This window comes from Eubalaena glacialis, chromosome 17 (genome assembly GCF_028564815.1).
Source record: "Eubalaena glacialis isolate mEubGla1 chromosome 17, mEubGla1.1.hap2.+ XY, whole genome shotgun sequence".
NCBI classification, from domain to species: Eukaryota; Metazoa; Chordata; class Mammalia; order Artiodactyla; family Balaenidae; genus Eubalaena; species Eubalaena glacialis.
This window is the reverse complement of record NC_083732.1, coordinates 8,798,790-8,818,304: the sequence shown is the minus strand read 5'-3', so window position 1 is coordinate 8,818,304 and position 19,515 is coordinate 8,798,790. Positions and strand designations below refer to the sequence as shown.

The 19,515-nt window shown below is 42.1% G+C and overlaps 1 protein-coding gene and 1 long non-coding RNA gene across 3 annotated transcripts in view; one reads left to right on the top strand and one right to left on the bottom strand.

Annotated features, from left to right (window-relative positions):
* Positions 1-19,515, bottom strand: part of CLVS1 (clavesin 1) — a 142,796-nt gene that overhangs the window by 48,367 nt on the left and 74,914 nt on the right. The window lies entirely within an intron of this gene.
* Positions 10,249-19,515, top strand: part of LOC133077221 (uncharacterized) — a 63,858-nt gene continuing 54,591 nt past the window's right edge. The window contains exons 1-2 of one of the 2 annotated variants that reach the window (XR_009697689.1): positions 10,249-10,300; positions 12,591-12,710. This is a non-coding gene — a long non-coding RNA (uncharacterized LOC133077221). Of the gene's footprint in view, positions 10,301-12,430; positions 12,493-12,590; positions 12,711-19,515 lie in introns of those variants that run through there. The other variant, XR_009697688.1, reaches the window with a different exon arrangement.

The window sequence follows — 19,515 nt, the reverse complement described above, 5'->3', positions numbered from 1 at the left end:
TTAGGAAAACAGATTAATTATTACAGCTGACAACTTTGGGGAAAAAAACAGAAGCTCATTAACAAATTTGCTAATTAGTCCTCTCCATTGTGATGTAGAATTCAACAGGCATATCTGTGTATAATGCAGGATGGCTTTATGTGGTGTGTGTGTGTGTGTCTGTGTGTCTGTGTGTCTGAGTATAGACAGAGATGGTCTGTGTCCTGGAGTCTCACATAATAATCTTATAAATCGTTGATGAATGTTCCCAGGTCTCTGCAGATTACTCTTGATTTGTAAATGAGACGCCTTTGCTACATACAGAACATCCATGTTGTCATATTTGCAAATCAACCATTCTAATCCTTTGATATTGCTCAAATTACATTTCCATCTTTGTTCAGTCCACTCTCCTGAGAGACACTTTGGTTAAACATGGTTTCCTGTTAGGTAGTGGAAAGGGAACATTCCTGGTAATATTTGAAAAACGTAGCTGTTTAGTCAGCACATGTATTTGGATGCCTCTACTAGCTGTTAGGTAATAATTCTATCAAGGGGCAAGAGGACAAGGGGGCACAGATGAAATCTCCCTGAATAGTGTTTTCAGGGAACTTATATAAGAAAATCATTCTTTAAAAAAAAAGAAAATAGGGCTTCCCTGGTGGCGCAGTGGTTGAGAATCTGCCTGCCAATGCAGGGGACGAGGGTTCGAGCCCTGGTCTGGGAAGATCCCACATGCCGTGGAGCAACTGGGCCCGTGAGCCACAACTACTGAGCCTGCGCGTCTGGAGCCTGTGCTCCGCAACAAGAGAGGCCGCGACAGTGAGAGGCCTGCGCACCGCGATGAAGAGTGGCCCCCGCTTGCCGCAACTAGAGAAAGCCCTCGCACAGAAACGAAGACCCAACACAACCAAAAATAAATTAATTAATTAATTTTTTTAAAAAAACAAAAAACTTTAAGAAAAAAAAAAGAAAATATATTCCATTAATCTGAATCAGGCAAAGAAAATGGCTGTTACTCATTGTATCATTAAATATTAGGTTTTGCTTGTGTGTATGTGTTTGGTGGCCAATAAACAGACTTCACAGTACACTTAGAATCTTTATAAAATCCATGTGGGCAGTACACATATGCCCATCTTGTAGAATGTGGAGCACAATAAATTTTCCCCAAACAGTTTTATAATTGTACATTTATATTTTGATATATATTTGGTTAGATTTAGGACACATTCCCCTTATTGAAAGACGTTTTTAAGCACAATTATATAACACCGCACAGATTGCATTTTGGAAGATATTTATAATTAGGTGAGAAAGGAAAGCCTGTGTCCCTTGCAGGGAGAAATCCCTATAGAATATTATCTATGCTGGTCCTGCCCTAGAAAAGATGTAAAAGTCATGATGAGTTTGTTTTGAGTAAGCTAATTAGCATCATTAGTTTAACGTGTTCTGCGAATTAGAAAAATTTCTAAATGGCCTGACTTGAAGAATATTTTAATTTTTAGTACTACTACATAATAAAGAGCTGTAACTCGGCACAAGTTACAGCAGTTTGACACTTACTCATATGAGTTTTGGGGTGACACGAGTTAATAAAGAAATAAGCGCCTGGCCCTGATGCCACAGCCTAGGAGAGGAGGGAGCGGGGAGGGGACCCATGGGAGGTGGTCTCATCTGCAGGGCGGAGCCGGTGGAGGTGGGACCACACAATGCAGGGCACATTTTGCTCTTTCTGGTAATGCTTTGAGATGCACTTTTTTTTTTTAACATCTTTATTGGAGTATAATTGCTTTACAATGGTGGGTTAGTTTCTGCTGTATAACAAAGTGAATCAGCTATACGTATACCTATATCCCCATATCTCCTCCCTCTTGCGTCTCCCTCCCATCCTCCCTATCCCACCCCTCTAGGTGGTCACAAAGCACCAAGCTGATCTCCCTGTGCTATGCAGCTGCTTCCCACTAGCTATCTGTTTTACATTTGGTAGTGTATATATGTCCAGGCCACTCTCTCACTTCATCCCCCCTTACCCTTCCCCCTCCCCGCGTCCTCAAGTCCATTCTCTACGTCTGCGTCTTTATTCCTGTTGAGATGCACTTTTATCCTCACAGTTTCCCATTAAGAATAGTCAGTGGATACTGGAACCAGTAGCAGCCCTTTCATCCTCCAAGAAGGCTCACTGCTGATCACACATCCACTGCCAGCTCTCCTGAGGGAGCATTACCAGCTGGAAGATGTCCCACCTGAGATGGGGCTGGGAGGGCAGGTGGGTTTGGATGCTCTTACCTCTGTCTTCTTTGATCTCTGTCCCCTGTAAATAAACCTCTTTTCCTTCCTTAAATGCCTCCCGTTGTTTCAACTAACTCATGAGGGTAGACTAAGGAATACTATTGATAAGCAGGTTTCCTTTGTTTTTATAGGTTTTAAAAAAGCTGGTAAAAAAGAATCACACTCTCAGCACTGAGATAGAGCCAACCAGTCACATGACTGCCCAAGCAAGAAAATCCTCTTTTCTCATTTGAACACTATTTCTTGGCTAAAGCCCAGCATTTTCATTTACGGGTCTGGTGTTTCCGTGTGTGTTCACCGCAGGAAGCGTCCCTGTTAAGGTCCTTGCCCAGGAAGCAGCCCACTGGATCCTCCCATTTCACTCCAGAATGAAGGCATCCTAGCAGAACCACAGAGGAATACAGTAACATCTGGCTGTCTCTTCATATTTCACGGAAAAAATTTACTTCTAATATGAAGAGCCAGCAACAACATCTGTATTGTCTTGTTCCCAGAGAAAGAAACAGGAACTGACCGAGGCCTGTGGGGCTGGTCTTACAGTGGCCCAGAACGCATGTGGCAGCTGGTGTTGCTGGATGCTACACCTCCCAGAGACGGGCCTGCCTGCTGAGCGCCTAGGAGTGGTTCCAGCTCTGTGATCAGAGGCGGAGAAAAGTCAGGCCTTTTCGTAGTCCCCTGGTGTTATGATTCGCCTAAGCCAGGACCACCCTAAATTCAACCCAGCAGTGGTTAGAATTGCTTTCATCAGAACCAACCAGCTATGGGCTATCCTGTCTGGGGAGGGTTGCTCTACCCTTGGAAGAACCATCCCAGAGCTTTCCTGCAGTTTCTCGGCTCCGGTACAGCACTGCTTTGTCCAGGTCTTTAGTCCATGGAGCACTGCCTGCCTACTTTGCTGCTCCAGCGCCATATCCATTTCCCGGATGTTAAACAGAGAGGGATGCTCATGGTGACATAGCCAAGCATCCATCAGTTCATGGCTGGAGCAGGGACATCCACCTGGGGTCTACTGAGGGGGTCATCCTAGGCGTCCTGCAAGCTATTTTCAACATTTCAGAGCGTCTGCCTCGGAGTAGAATTTGCATCCCAACCGAAACACCCACTACCTCAAACGAACAAGCAAAAACAATCTTTCATTTGATGCTAGGTTTAATTTCTATTTTTCTCAACTCACATACGTTGAGTTGCATATGTTTTTGAGTATGAAATATAAAAATAAATGAATGATTAATAAACATAATTCCTAAAATAATAACAAAGATTTTTAAAAGCTTTTCTTTAAACCATTGGGTGTTTACCATGTGCCAGACCTTCTGCTATGTGTTTTTATAAGAGTATCAATTCAATCTCATAGTAACCCTGTAAAAGATAATATTTTTAGTTCCATTTTAAGGATGAGAAAATCGAGGCCCAGAGAGTTTAACTAATTTACCCCATGATCTATAACCCTGATCCATACTTTGGAGGCAGGACTTAAATCCAGGCAGTCTAACTCCAGAGTTCCTACACTGAATACAAATTCCATTAAATAAAAGGGAGGAAGGTTATTGAAATATATTAAATAATAATAGTCAGATTTGAAGGTTACAGATTTGCATAAATAACAGATAGGTTAGTTGCCTGTTACCTTATTAAGCCAGCCTTAACATGCTTATTTTGCATGACTAAGGTAAACAGCAAGGGTCAAGGGCTTAGGGAATTATTCTTAGAAACTCCGGAAGTCTGCCTTGGTCCCTTTGGACAGTACATCTTTAACTGGTGGTTTGCAGATATGCAGTTAGGTTCAACACGCAAAGTCCAGAGCATCCAGAATCAGGAAGTTATGCTGAAAAAGCCTTTGGAGATGTAAAGAACAATAAAGAGTAAAACTAAAGCATCTAACTCCAGGAATCAGCCACTTCCAGGGACAGGATTCCCTGAGGAAGTTCCAAAGAATTATGTTAAACTATATTAACGTAAGAAGGTAAAAGAGAAGCCTGATTTCCAACTCAGCTTTGGAGTTCCCTTGGCTGGTGAAACAATTACAGGTCCCCGGAGGCCACCAGCCTTCAATGCGTCAGCCAATTTTTTTCCATTGCTTATTCAGAGGCATCCTCACATCTCTTAGAGAAAATTCCCTATTTTCCCTCATTATTTCCTCCCATATTTTCACCAAAACACTTCTTAAAGAAATGATCCTCATTTGTAGTCTTGTTTGTACCTTCATTTGTTCCTTTTTAAATTCATTAATCTATTCATCAATTCTTCCTACATTGTCATCCCACTCTTATTGGTCACTCACCCTGCAGTGTGCCTGGTTCTGGGGGCAGTCATGGATCAGGTAGCCCTGGTGCCCCTCTTCCCCAGGCCTGGGCCCTCATACTGCTTCCACTGAGGCACTCTGCACCAAGGCTGGGCAGATGGGACAACTCTGACTTCTATGCAGCAAAATTACTGACTGCATTTGTGTTTAGTAAACTCACCTATTCTTTCACTCAGTTTACCTCTCATTGATGTTAGGAAGAGGAAGCTGAGTGGTGACTACAGTTTACCAAGCTCTTTTATGAATCTGATTTCATTTGCTTCTGCAAACAATATATAGAGTGGGCAAAAAGCTTGTTGCAGAATAATGTGTATATCATAAATAAATTTTAATACAAAAAAGTTCCTCTTTATTTATTTATGTTTGTATGAGCAAGGAGAAAGAGGTGGAAGGGTATACATTGGGCTGCGTGTTTCGCCTGTGTCAGGAGGGAGGGCATGAGGGGGAAAGGGAGAAAATCATCTTTGCCTTCATACAGTTTTGTTAGCACTTGTTTCGTTATGTAAAATAAGCATGCAGTACTTCTGTAGTTTGAGAGATATCAGGTAAAAATTTTACACTTAAAAAAACAGAAAAATAATAATCCTATGAATTTGAGATTAGCAATACCTCATTTTTACGGGAGAAGAAATTGAATGTGGGCGGAAAGCAAGGGCTTTCCTCAAGTGATAAGGCCAGAAACAGAGCCAGGCTCCATTCCAAACCTTCTGGTTGAGAGGACAGTGAGACTTCTGCCCCAAGCAGCTGTTTCCTTTCCATAGAACAAACACATCACAACTTGTTAGGGTTGCGGGCAGTGCACCAAAGCAATGTCAAATTCTCTGTACTGAGGGATAAGACATTTTGACTGAAGGGATAAACAGAAGACCAGTTGGCTCTGGATGTGATGTCGGACTCCACACTGAATACACCAAGCTCTTCATAACTTCTTTTACTTTTCTTCTAACAAGTCCAGAGACCCTCTAAGAGCTCCCAGCTGTCATCAAATGTCTCTCAGGGCAGAGTAGCCAGTCTCTGGCACAAGGAAGTAGGTTAAGGGATTCACCAGGCTTTATTTTGTACTCATCGGGGTCTAGCTCAGGGGTCTCCAAACTTCTTGATAATGTATACTTATGTATAAATTGAATGCGTGGATAAAATCTATGAAGTTAGAAAATAGAAACTTTTCTTCCTATACATCAGTGGATCATCTTTTTTTTTTTAACATCTTTATTGGAGTATAATTGCTTTACAATTTTGTGTTAGTTTCTGCTTTATAACAAAGTGAATCAGCTGTACATATACATATATCCCCATACCTCCTCCCTCTTGCGTCTCCCTCCCACCCTCCCTATCCCACCCCTCTAGGTGGTCACAAAGCACCGAGTTGATCTCCCTGTGCTATGCAACTGCTTCCCACTAGCTATTTTACATTTGGTAGTGTATATATGTCCATGCCACTCTCTCACTTCGTCCCAGCTTACCCTTCCCCCTCCCCGTGTCCTCAAGTCCATTCTCTATGTCTGCATCTTTATTCCTGTCCTGCCCCTAGGTTCTTCAGAACCTTTTTTTTTTACATTTCACATATATGTGTTAGCATACGGTATTTGTTTTTCTCTTTCTGACTTACTTCACTCTGTATGACAGACTCTAGGTCCATCCACCTCACTACAAATAACTAATTTTGTTTCTTTTTATGGCTGAGTAGGTGGATCATCTTGTGCACCATCTTGGGGCTGCTAGTCTGTCCCCTTCTTAACGACAATTCGTGTGCTTCATTACTTTGACGATGAAGATTGGTGGCCACTTGTTGGAAACGCTTTGCATATCTGGAGAGCAAACCGCATGGACTGTATACTGGCAGCCATGGACGGCTCTGTGAGAGCTGAGTCCTGCAGTTCCTGGAATTCTGTAGCTCTGCTGACATCCCAGCAGCTCTGCCTTCCTGTGCACAGGGGTCCAGACAGTCCTGATGAGCAACTGATCATTCTGATGACTTTGAATAAAGGTCTACATCCTGGAATGACTTAGCCATCACCATTTGAAAGACAATTAAGAATCCCCTACCAGGGTTTTCCCTGGTGGCGCAGTGGTTAAGAATCCGCCTGCCAATGCAGGGAACACGGTGTGATCCCTGGTCTGGGAAGCTCCCACATGCCGCGGAGCAACTAAGCCCGTGGGGTATAGAAAATAAGTTAAACCTCATGAATTATAAAATACGTTAATAAACTGCCTGATAAGCAGGCAGATTGTCCCTGGCTGGGAGAACTAAAGCAGAGGCAGGAGCTGCATTTGACCCCTCGTCCGACTGGCCTGCAGGAAGCTGCCTGTCTGTTTTCCCGCACAGACAGGCTCAGTTTAATCAGATCAACTCTCAGCACCTTAATGATGGTGTTGCGCTTTCTCTTCCTCTGTAGCTTCTTTCTCCCACAGCTTTTCTCAGTTGACTGTGAGCTGGTGACAGCGACGGTAAAGGTAGGAGCTGGTTCCTTACATCAATCTGGAAACCTCAGACCCCATCCACCGCCCCGGCCAAGGAAGAAGCCATTGCTCCATCTCTTGAAAAACAATTCTGAGACCTGGAGGTTCACAGTCACATCTTTGTTTGTTAAAGATACCTCATTCTTGAAACTAACAGTAAATCAACTATACTTCAATAAAAAAAAAAAGTCTCATTCTGTTCTCCATTTCATGTCATAAAAATATCCCAGGAGAAAAAAAAAGGAATGGAAAATATGAAAAATACGTTTTCTGATAAATTCCAAATGAAGCTTGAGTGCCCTGTTTTTCTTCATTGCCTTTTATAACCTATTTATTGTTTAAAGCCCCCTGCAGATCCCACTTCAGTCACGGGACCTTTTTTGCCTAATTGCATGAACTCCCAGGTTAGGCATTTCTTTCTCAGAGCTCCGTAGCATCTTGGGCACACCCTTATTTTCATACTTCTCACTCTTCTTTGTATCAGTTTGTATATCTATCATTCCTACAAAACTGCGAGCCACTTTGGGGCAGGAACCCAGATTTATTTCTTTTTCTTCCCTGCACTCTCTCATTTTACGTTATGTTATATTATTATTATTTTCTGGTGGCCTAGCACAGCGTGCTCAGTGTTTGCTGATTGACTAGGTCCCCCCAGGGTTAAGTTACTAATCAGTTATTCAAAATTAGAAATGAAGTTTCCCATAAGTTCCATGTTCAGAATGGCAATTACATTACTGGCATCATTAATCACTCCCTCCAAGTATGTATTTGTGATCAAGGAGACACATATTAGCTATGAGTAGCCAAAAGCAATTCTATTGCAATATTAATGGAGTACAGTTGACCCTTGAACAACGCGAGGGTTAGGGGCGTCAACCTTCCACGCAGTAGAAAATCTGGTATAATTTGTAGTTCGCCCTCCATATCTGACGTTCCTCCAGATGGGCAGTTCCGAATTCGGGGGTTCAACCAACTCCAGTCCTGTAGCAGTTTAGTATTTACTATTGAAAAAAAGCCGAGAATAAGTGGTCCCTTGTAATTCAAACCTGTGCTGTTCAAGGGTTAACTGTATATCCTTTGCATTTTGTGAATGTTGCTGTAGCATGTAATTTGCCCCGTAAAATAAATCTTTGACCAGGAGTTTCAAACAGAACTCAGAGGGGTTGAGAAGTCGACCCTGGGCTGAGCCAGCCTGCTCATGGTTAAGTGACACGCCACACTGCCAGCCTTGCAGTATCCCGAATTCAAGGGCCGCAGCAAAATGACATATTGTTTGCCATAGCCTTGAAGCATCAAGGCCTTATTTACACGTAAACGAAATCAAAATATTAATTCCAAAAATACATGAAAACTTCTAAACGTAAATCAGAAGGGCAAAAATCAGAGAGGAAGTAATAGGTATCTGTTATTAGTGGGGAATAAAAAAAGGTACAATTAAAGGAGAATAAAGGGTTGCAATTTAGAGACTATATATAATTCTGACAGAAAGGTCTAGAAAAGCCTAGGGAAATTTCGAACTTCCTAAACTAGGTCTTAACTCCTTCACTGACATTCAAGGCCCTCTGAACAATAACTCAAACCCAGGTCTGAGCCTTAGTTCTGCACCCCCTTTTGTGTGGCCCAGTCTTGGCCACACTGGCCCCAGGGTTCCTCGCGCAAAGGGTTCGGCTGGCCCCGGAGCCACGCAGCCTGGCGGTGCTGGAGGAATTGGGACACCACTGTCCCTGAGGACACTTGGGCTTTGCACAAGTAAGTTCCACTCATCACGATACCACGATCGCCTCTCAGCACCATCCCCACCAGTAATTCTTACAACCCCGGGCAGATGCCAGCGCTCAGGGCTTCCATGAAAATTCCTCCCGATTCGCCAAGTCCCCGTCAATCCTCCTCCTCACAAAACCTCCACTGAGACCCCCAGCACGTGTGGTCGTTTGCTTTTCTAAATCGTCATAGTATTTCCACGGCTTTCATGGCACGTCTCATAGTATGTGTGTGCTTTTTAAATACGATTTTAAAATTAGAAATAATTGGAAACGTGTGTTTTGTCTTAATTACTGGTTTACCTATTCCCATCCCCACCAAACCATCACTTCCTCTGAGGGTAGCACTTTGTCCTTCCCTGCTTCTACCCCCAGGACCCAGTGTGGTATGAGCCACAGAGAACGCCGTGTCCCCTTTGCTAACAAGGGTGGGAGCGGGTGATGCGCAGCGAGGGCCCTGCGCGGGCTGCGCCTTCCTGGACGCACAGCTGCTTCCTTCGGGGCCCACACACGTTGGCTGAGGTGCAGGGAAACCCGTGGCTCTGTTTTTCTCGGATAAGGACAGAGCCCGGACAGAGCCGCGCTCAGCCCTGGGGTCAGGCAGGCTTCTTCTCATTCCTGCCCGCAAAGGGCTATAATCCTGAGCCAAGTGGGAAAGACTCGGAAGAGAAAGGGAGAGTGGACGAGAGCGAGTGAGAACGAGGACACTGAAGGAGGAGGGAGGAGTGAGAGTGAGTGAGTGAGCGAGGGGGCGAGTCTGTGAAGGGGTGAGTGTGTGTGTGTGTGTGAGTGTGTGAAGGCGGTGCTAGTGTGAGGGGCAGCGTGTGTCTGAGGGGGTGTCTGTGTGAGGGGGAGAATGAGTGTGCGAGGGAGTGTCAGGATGTGAGAGGGGTGTGAAGTGTGTGAGTGAGGGTGTGAAGGGGTGTGAGGGTGAGTGTGAGAGGAGTGTGTGTGAGGGTGTGAGTGTAAGTGTGTGTGTGTGAGAGTGGAGTGTGAGTGAGTGGAGTGTGTGTGAGTGTAAGGAGTGTGTGAGTGTGCGTGTGAGTGTAAGAAGTGTGTGTGTGTGAGTGGAGTGTGAGTGTAAGGAGTGTGTGAGTGTGTAAGCAGGAGTGTGTGAGTGTGAGTGTGTGAGTGTAAGGAGTGTGTGTGAGTGGAGTGTGAGTGTAAGGAGTGTGTGTGAGTGTGTGTGTAAGAAGGAGTGAGTGTGAGTGTGTGAGTGTAAGGAGAGTGTGTGAGTGTGTGAGTGGAGTGTTAGTGGAGTGTGTGTGTGTAAGAAGGCGTGTGTGAGTGTGTGCGTGTGTGTGTGAGCGTGCGCAAGGGGCGGCGCTGGGCGGCAGAGCAGCGGGAGGGCGCGGTGGGTGGGCCCCGGGGGCACCGCCTTCCCACCCGGATGCGCATGCGCCTCGCCCTCCTCGGCCCCGCCCCCTGCGTGCCGAACGTGGGTCCTGCTCCCTCCGTGGCTTCCGGCGCAGGGCGGTCCCCGAGGCCGTGGAGCTGCGCCCCACCGGTGAGAACTGTTAAATGTGCTTCCTTCAGGTTCGACCTCTCTGTCTCTGTCTGTGTCTCTCACTCTGACTCCCCGGCTCCGGGAGGGCGGAGAGGCGGCCCGTTCCCTCCTGTCTCTGCAGGTGTCAGGTCGGGACACGGCGGTCCCTGGGCGGCGCTGCTGTGGGATTCCAAGTCCAGCAAGCTCTGGAGCCTGAAAAGCACTTTTTTTTCCAATTCATTTTCTTTTCTCTTCCCTCCGTCCCGCCCCCCTTTTCCTTTCTGCCTGACCCGCTTGATGTATGTCCCTATCTCCAAAATATATTCTTGGAAGCCTACATTTCTCTAATCCATTTATAAAAAGTTAATGATTATCTGCTCCCCAGAACAACTTTTAGGATCTGGATCCAACAACCTGGAGGGCAGGTATAAGTCCCCGCACATCTGAAAGCTTTCAAAAGCACTGCATTTACCATCTTACAAATAAAAGCACAGAGAACGGAGGAGAAAACAGTTCTTTGTGCCCACAAACAGCAGCTTTAGGGGTAAATCTGATGGGGGCCAGGTGTGCAGAGAAGTTAGAAGCAGAGTGAAGGAGGCTGCTCTCAGGGAGGCCACGTGGCTTCTGAACCAAGAAATCATACAGTCAGCTTCGGAGAATCAGATCTATTTCTTTTCACAGCCGATACATTTATATTGAGTAGAATTTCTCAAAGGAGCTAAATCTACTGGATATTAAAACTTATTTTTAAGCCTCAGTAGTTAAAACGGTGTGGTATTTATGCATGAAGAGACCCAAGTATATATGGCGTATGATGAAGTGGCAAGTATAATCAGAAGGGTGGAAATAAATGTGTCCATAAATTGTGTTGGAACCAGACAGACTTCTAGGAAAACAACAGCAGAAACCCACACTGTGCACTAGGATAAGCTGTAAAAATGTAAATGCAAAATAAAAAGCCATGAAATTTTAGGAGGAAATCCAGAAACCATACAAAATTGATATAACTATAATTTTAAAAATGCTCTTATCTAGCAAAAACAAAACAAAGCAAAAAATCCTGCAAGTAAAATCAAAAGATAACTGAAAGAAAACTATGAGAAATATTTGCAATTCATATGACAAAGAGCTAATCTCCCTAATGTAAATTGATAAAACCAACAACATAATAGAGAAAATGGGAAAAGGCTATGAACAGAAAATTAACAGAAAAGGAAAGACAAATTCCACTTAAACATATGAAAAGATCCTCCACCTCAGTCATAGAGAAATGCAAATTAATATTTCACTGAGACAACATTTTTCATTCTGTCAGTCTGTCAAAAATCCAAAAGGTTGAAAGTACATTCTGGCCTTGGATAATAGGTGTTCTCATAATGACTGATGATAGTGGATATTGTAGTGCATCCCCCATGGAGGGATATTTCTGACTATTTACCCAAATTACAAGTGGATAATTTTTAATTTATACAAAAATCCTACTGGGAATTTATCTTGCAGATATGATTGTACATGTGCAGAATACTGTACGTACAAACTTGTTCCTTGCTGCACTGGTTGTAATAGCAAAAGATTGGAATTAAACCAAATATCCACTAATAAAGAACTGTGTTTGGCAAACTGTGGTACATCCATATAATAGAATACTCTGAACATGTAAAAAGAAAACAAAAAGAAAGTTCTCTATGTGCTGATATGGAAAGATGTCCTTTCTATGAAATGATATGTTGAAATCCTCAAGACATATTGTTTAAATAATAAAGCAAGATGGGTAATACTGTATAGAGTATGGAATATTTGAATAAAAAGGGGAAAATAAGAATATATACTTCTATTTCTGTTACACAAAAAACAAAGACACAAGAAACTAAGAAAAGAAGTTACCCTTGTGGAAATGAAGGCTAGGAATGAAGTAGAAACATTTGATGAATACCCCTTTATATTGTTTGATTTATATGCAATGTGAATGGATTGCCTATTCAAAACTTATATATATTATGTGTCAGTCATATTGAAATATGTCTGATTTTGATAGTATCACTGAAACAGTCCTCTTAATGAAAACCAAAACAAAACTCAAAACTGCTTCTTACAAATTACTCTGTCTCCTCTTTTGTTTTCTGTTCCCGTTAGGGCTTTTAAGCCTGACATGTTTCTTCCTTTGACTTGGAGAAGATAAATAACTGCGGTGATGAGTGGCCTGAGGATTTGAGGTGTTCTGTCAACAATATGGAGACCACCGTTTCCCATTACCTCTGGATATCTGTCTCCGAGGCGTCAGCTTTTCTTAATGCACTGTTTTCCTCTATAGATCACTGCTATCAACCTGCTAACAACACCCAAGTAGATCTACAGCAGTCATGTTTCAGCCCAAGAGTGACTGAAGTAAAGGCAGTGTCTCTCATTGAGATGAATAGCACCAGGATCCCAGGTATTTGCACTTACATGCCCGAGCTTATTTTCCTCAGTTATAAACAGTGGTTTATATATAGTTTGATTTTATAATGCTTCCATGCAAACTCTAACAATTCCTCAATGCATCTATGTAGATAAAATAAAGTCTGTAACTTGCTGTAGGGGTACGAAACCCTGACCGTGTCCTGGTCTGGTGGGTCGATTTCTAGGTCTAGAGATGAGAGTCAGGTTCTAACATGGTGTGGAGCGCACCTGGAGGAGGTGAGGTGTGGAGTTGCAGGAAGGAGAAAGCTTCCACTTGCCTGTCTTCCCAATCCGATTTTTAAAAAACTCTCCTAAAGGCCTTTGCACTTGCTGTGTCCTCTGCCTAGAAATTGCTGTCCCAGATCTTTGAATGACTTTCTTCTCTGTGTCATTTAGGTGTAAGCTCCTCACCCCTCCCGCACCAACCATTATTCTATCACGTCCTCTAGTTTTACCTTCTTGATAGCACTAATCACTGTCTGAAATGGTCTTTTTTACTCACTTGTTTACTTTTTTATCATTTATTAACCCTCTTCTCTCCACCACCCAATAGACTGCAGATTCCAGAAGAGCAGGGGCCTGATCTGTCTTGCCCTCCCACATATTCTTGTGCCTAGAATGGGGTCTGACACATAATAGGACCTCCATAAATATTTGGTCAATGAATAAATGAAGGATTAGAGTCCACGTCTAATTGGGTTTTGTACATAAAACCTAGCAAATGAAATTAGGAAATTCTTATTCAGTGAATGAATAAATTCAAGTAAACTCTTCTTAGACTTGGGCATTGCCTTTTAAAACACTCAATCGGGCAAAGAAAATACTCCAGGTTGACCCTTACTTGTTCAGTCATCACTGTTTTTTATCACACTTAGGACAATTACTGATATCTCAGAAATTCTGATTTAAAAAACCAGCTTTCTTTTATAATTTTAGTGTTGGTTAAGAAGGCCCAAAGTGCACTAAAAAGCTTATTTAACTTAAAAGGCTTATTTGACTCTCAGAAGAGTTATTTGTTATACACATAATTTTTCTTGAGAATCAATGGAACTTGTGCTAAACTGAATTTGTTTTTCCTCCAATAACTGATTTAAAAATCAATTGCACAGAATTCTTTGTCATCGACAATACAATATTTCTTTAGGTGCTTTATTCCAATTTCAAATGCCATTTTTATCAGTGTGAAGATAGATTTTTAATTTGTATAAACAACTAGAGTTAATTGACGTGTTGGTTTAGTAAATCCTAACCACAAGGCTACATTTATATTAATAGTCCTGGAGACATACCTAGTTACATTTAAAAATACAAATAATATCTGTGCTTTTTAATGAGGTTTAAATCCTTTTTTAGAAAAAGTATTTTCCTTCTCCAACATATGTCCTTTTCTAATGAGCTAAAATTACAGATAGTGAGCCAGGTTTTGGAAAGGAACACAAACATGTATTGGGTGTCTAGACATAGTTCTGGGTATTCCTCATATGTTGGGGACCAATTAAATGTTCTCTGGAGTTTTCTGCCAACCACTCAGCCTTTGAGGCACAACTCTGGTGGGCTGTTTTGTGTGATGCAGTGTACATTGTGACACGGGACCTTGGGAAACCAAATCCTTTTGATCTGGGTCCAAGATAAATCTTATTTTATTAAATTTATCACAAGTAATAATGATGTTCAATATACTGTAAAATCCTTAAAACTACAGAATCTTGTCTTTTGGAGAATTTTTGATTAAGATGATCTTATCTGGAAAGAATTATATGTCAAACTGTATGTAATCAGTCAGTTAATTAGGAACTATCCTAGGTTCTCTTCCATTCTGAGGATTATACGTTAACTCTTTTAGCCTTCAATTTTATTTTAATGAACACATGCCTAAAAATCACATTTCAGATCGAAGGAGCTGAAACACAACTGATTACTAGTCTCTGTGTAGTGAATTACTGAAAAAAAGCGTTTTCTTGGAGCACAGAGAAGGGAAAGTAGTGGGCCATGCACTTATTTTTTTTATCATTACTTCCTTCTCTAAACTCATGGATCTGTTGTAACAGATATTGTTTTGGAAGATGGTTTGGAGTTCACGTGAGCAATGTATTCCATGGTTGAGATATCTGAGTTGGGAGAAGTAACAGAAATTGAAGAGAAATTACCCGTTCCCCTCAGACACACAGCTATGAGTTAAAATTTGGACTCTTTATCTTACCTGTAAAGAGGACATAGGAGCTTTAATTCCATAGAGGGTTAGCCTGATAAAATGGACTTCCGTACCTTACAGAGGGAAATGCAAATTGGTGGATCATGTCTGAAAGGCAATTTCTAATATGTATCAGGCACCTTAAAATATTTATGGCCTTTGACCCAAGAATTTCAAGGATTTGTAGACAGCAACAGTTCTTAAATTGTGGTCTGCCATCCTGCAGGGATCCTTGAGACCCTTTTAGGGGGACCACAAGGTCAAAATTATTTTCATAATCGTATTAAGATTATTTGCCTCTTTCACTGTGTTGCTGTTTGCACCAATGATGCAACAGGAATCAAGAGAGTGGCACCAAATTGTGCTAGAACTCATGGTCTTCCACATTGCCAGCACCAGGAGAAAAATATGTGTCAGTTCCACTTAAGGGTATCCTTGGTAAAGTAGTAAAAACCAGTAACTTTATTAAGTCTCGACCCTTGAATACAAATGGTTTTAATGTTCTGTGTGAGAAATGGGCAGTACAGGTGGAGTATTTCTGCTGGGCACTGAGGCATAATGGTTGTCTTGAGGAAATGCCCTGTGTCATCGTTTGATATGCGAACTGAACTAGCTTCTTTTTACATGGAACACCCTTTTTTTGTGAAAGAACAACTGAAAGGCAAACCATGGATATTCAGATTTGGGGCTTTAGCAGATACTTTCTCCTAAATGAACGAAGCAATCCTGTCATTTCAAGGATAACAAGTGATAGTATTTTTAAGTCAGAAGAGTCAGGGCTAGAAGCAGGGCTAGGACAGTAATTAACACAGTAACATTTTTAGATGAATTAGTGCTTATATTCCCTGCCCCTGGAGAGTTCTTTGTGACATTCCAGCATACCCAGTTGGTGGCTCAAGCAGCAGCCATTTCCCCTTAGCCCGTGTTGAGCAGAGCCGCGATTTGGTCCTGGTGGCCAACCCCTAGATTGTGGTAACCGGCTGGTTTAAGCCACACATGATAGTGCATCCTACTCTTTTCGCCAGGGCTGGAGATTGAGCTTGACATTGAATCTCCTCCCCTGCAAAGGATAGCTGTCCGGGTCTCTTTTGGGCAGGCTGAGCCCAGGGCTCTTCTGACAGGTCTCTGAAGGGATGAGTATCAGATGCCAAAGTTCTCATTATCAGGTACAGTTAGCACGTTAGTTCTTTCATCCTTATAAGGTATGCAAGTAGCCTAGACAAATGCCCTTACTGCAAATCCACCACCGTTTCCCTCTCTTTAATTAATTCATAACAACCTGACCTGTGTTCTTTGCCTACAAGTTTCCAGTTGATAGTTGATGTTTTGAAAAATCCTGTTTTCTGAAATCTTTCTAGTCTGTTACCTCTTACAAGGTAGTCTAATTGTAATGGATCTTTCACCTATTCAATAAAGACAAGGATTTCTCTTTTAATTAAAATCCCCCATTGGCATTGAAATGAAAATATGATAAGGAGGTGTGTGTATCAAATACAATTCACTCTTTGAAAAAACATTAAAATTCCACTAATGAATCATTGCGGTAGGTAAAAATCAACATATAAGGTCTTTGCTCTCAAGGAACTTACAATCTAGGGAGGCCAAGAGAAAAGTAAACAGACTCTTAGGATACCCTGGGACGGTGCTGAGATGGAAATGTGAACACTGGTTGGGGAGGGAACCCAAAGCTGATCAGGGGGCCAGGGCTGATTTTCTAGACAAGGAGCCTAGTCTTCAAGGCGCCCCCAAATCTGGTCCATGTTTATGCTCCAGTGTTTCCAGTAAGAACTCCTCACCCCAGGCAGGGCTCTGCTCACTCACACAAACTCACCATGCTTGTTCCTGTTCCAAGGATCTTGCTTAGATATTTCCTATGTCTGGAGTTCTCTTCCTACTCTCTCTGTAGCCAATTTTTTCCTATTGTTCAATGCCCGTTTCACTCCCTGAAGCCTTCTGGATCACACCAGCCTCCTTTCGAGAGGCAGTGTTTGTCATTTCCTCAGGAAGCCTCATATGGGTGCCCTTCCTACACGTTCCCATAGAATCCTCTGCTCATCTCTGCTTTGGGACTTACATATCCAACTGCCAACATGAATCTCCACTTGGAAGGTTTCAAGCTTCCAGTGTACAGAACTGAACTTCTGAGCTCCCTGACCCCATCCCCGATCGGATTCACCTGAAGTCGTTGCCCTCCTCTCCATTCTCCTAGGTGTTAGCCCTCACCAAAACCCTGAATTCATCTTCGAATCCTCTCTGTTTCAAAACTCATACATCCAATTCTGGTGGCTCTAACTTAAAATATATCTGGAGTCTGGTTATCTTCCCACCACCTCTGCTGTTTTCACTCTGGTCTCAGCCACTAGAAAAATCTCAAGCCTAAATGATGCCAATCATCTCCCAGCCTGTGTCCCTGCATCTGCTCTTGTATTGTCAGTCTATTCTTCACAAGCAGCCAGAGTAATCTGTTTAAAAATTTGATTGCATCACTCTTCTGCTCAAAGACCTCCAATTGTTCCTCATTTTACTAAGACTAGTCCTTCCAAGGCCCATAGGGCACCCCAATCTCTCTGACCTCATCTCCTACAACTGCTCTTAGTCACTTAACCTCAGAACTAGAGCTTTTTTGCTGTTCTGTGAATACTGCAGGCACTCCCACCTCAGGGCGCTGGCTTGCCTGCTCCCTCCGCCTGGAGCATCCTTCCCTCAGTAGCTGTATGGTTAACAGCCTCACCTCCTTCAAGTCTTAGCTCCAGTGTCACCTTCTTAATGAGGCCAATCACAAGGACTCTAAATTGCACCCCATTCTCATCTATGCCCCAGCAGTCTCAATCACCCTAATCTGTTTTTTCCATAGTATTTATTTTTTATCATACTATATAATTTATCTACCTGCTTATTGTCTTCCTTTCCCAACTAGAATGTTTGCTCTATCTGGGCGGAGATTTGGGTCTTTTTAATTCATTGCTGTATCATGAGCACCCCTAGGATAGTATCTGTGATGGTATTTGCTGAATGAATAAATAGAAGTTATATGTTAACTTGCATTACTTCCTCACTAGACTATAAATTCCTTGAACACACAGATTCTGAATTATTCAACGTTATATATTCAACCTCCAACCCGGTACCTAGCATACTGCTAGCGCACAATCAATAATCGTGAGTGAATGAGTCTCTCTCCACTGAAATGCTGTTGTCTGCACTACCCATTTTAACATTTAATTATTGACTGCTTTAATGTCTCACTGAATCTTGTGTGTGAGCGTTAACCATTTGGTGAAACCAGCTTTTATTACAGTCAGAGGCTACAACTCTTACTTCTTTTGTGCATGAACATGGTAGATTGATATATTGATATAGTCTACTGTATTTTTTGAGTTGAATGGAATGTATAATAACTAGTGGTGGATATTGTTGTTGAGCAGTGGGAGAAATGGGGCATAAGGGTCCCTAGGAAGGTGTTTCCTAGAGACCATTGTTTCCAGTAATTGAGACAAGGTCTGTAAACTCAACACTTTATGGTTTTTTTGCTTGACTTTTCTATTTATTTGCCATCCATATTTTCCTGCATTTATATTCCATGGGCCCTGGAACAACTCCATTTACCTTTAAGGTCTCTTGCTTTTTATGGCTGCTAAGAACTTTAGGATTGTGTGAGTCTTTTTATTCATTTATGTATGTTCAATATTAAAAAGTGACATAAATCTCAACACCCATCCATTCATCTGTCCATCAAATTACTGAATGAGTTCCAGGCACTGAGGATGAAAGATGGTTAAGATATGGCCCCTGACTATAAGAAATTTATCCCCTTGGAGAGGCAGGAACTTAAATCAACAATGCAGAATAGTATGTGAACTCTAGCATAGGAATATGTACAGTGTGTTGTAAGAATATAGAGGAAGCGCACCTAAACCAGATCTAGTTAATTGATATCTTTTTGAAATTAGTGGCACTTGAGCTGTGTCTTGAAGTATAATTAGGAACTGAAGAGTAGGGATAAGGCAGAAGATAAAACAAAGAGACATGAGGTGACATGGAATGTTAGGAACTACATACAGTTTACAATAGGTGGAGCTCAACATTTTGGAGATGAGGTTGGAAAAGGAGGTACAGAGGGAGTATCCAGAGATGTGGCTGGAGAAGTAAGCAGGGGAAGCTCCAGGAGGATCTTCAGTCACAGGCTGTGGAGCATGAACTTGATCTGATAGGAAATAGGGATCTACTGAAGGATTTTAAAAGGAGATGGTTATTGACTGACCAAACTAGGAATAGAAATTTCCTCAACCTGATACAGAGCATCTACAAAACATGCAACTAACTTTATACCTAATGGTGAAAGACTGAATGCTTTTCCCATAAGACCAGGAGCAAGACAAGGATGTCTATTCTTACCACCTCTATTTGATATTGTACTAGAGATTGTAGCCAGAGCAATTAAGCAAGAAAGAAAAGTCATCAGATGGGAAAAACAGTAAAACTATCTGTTTTCAGTTGACATGATCTAGTATATAAATAATCCTAAGGAATCCAGTTTTAAAAACTACTAGAACTAATAAATGAGTTCAGCAAGGTTGTAAGATATAAGATTAATATACAAAAATTA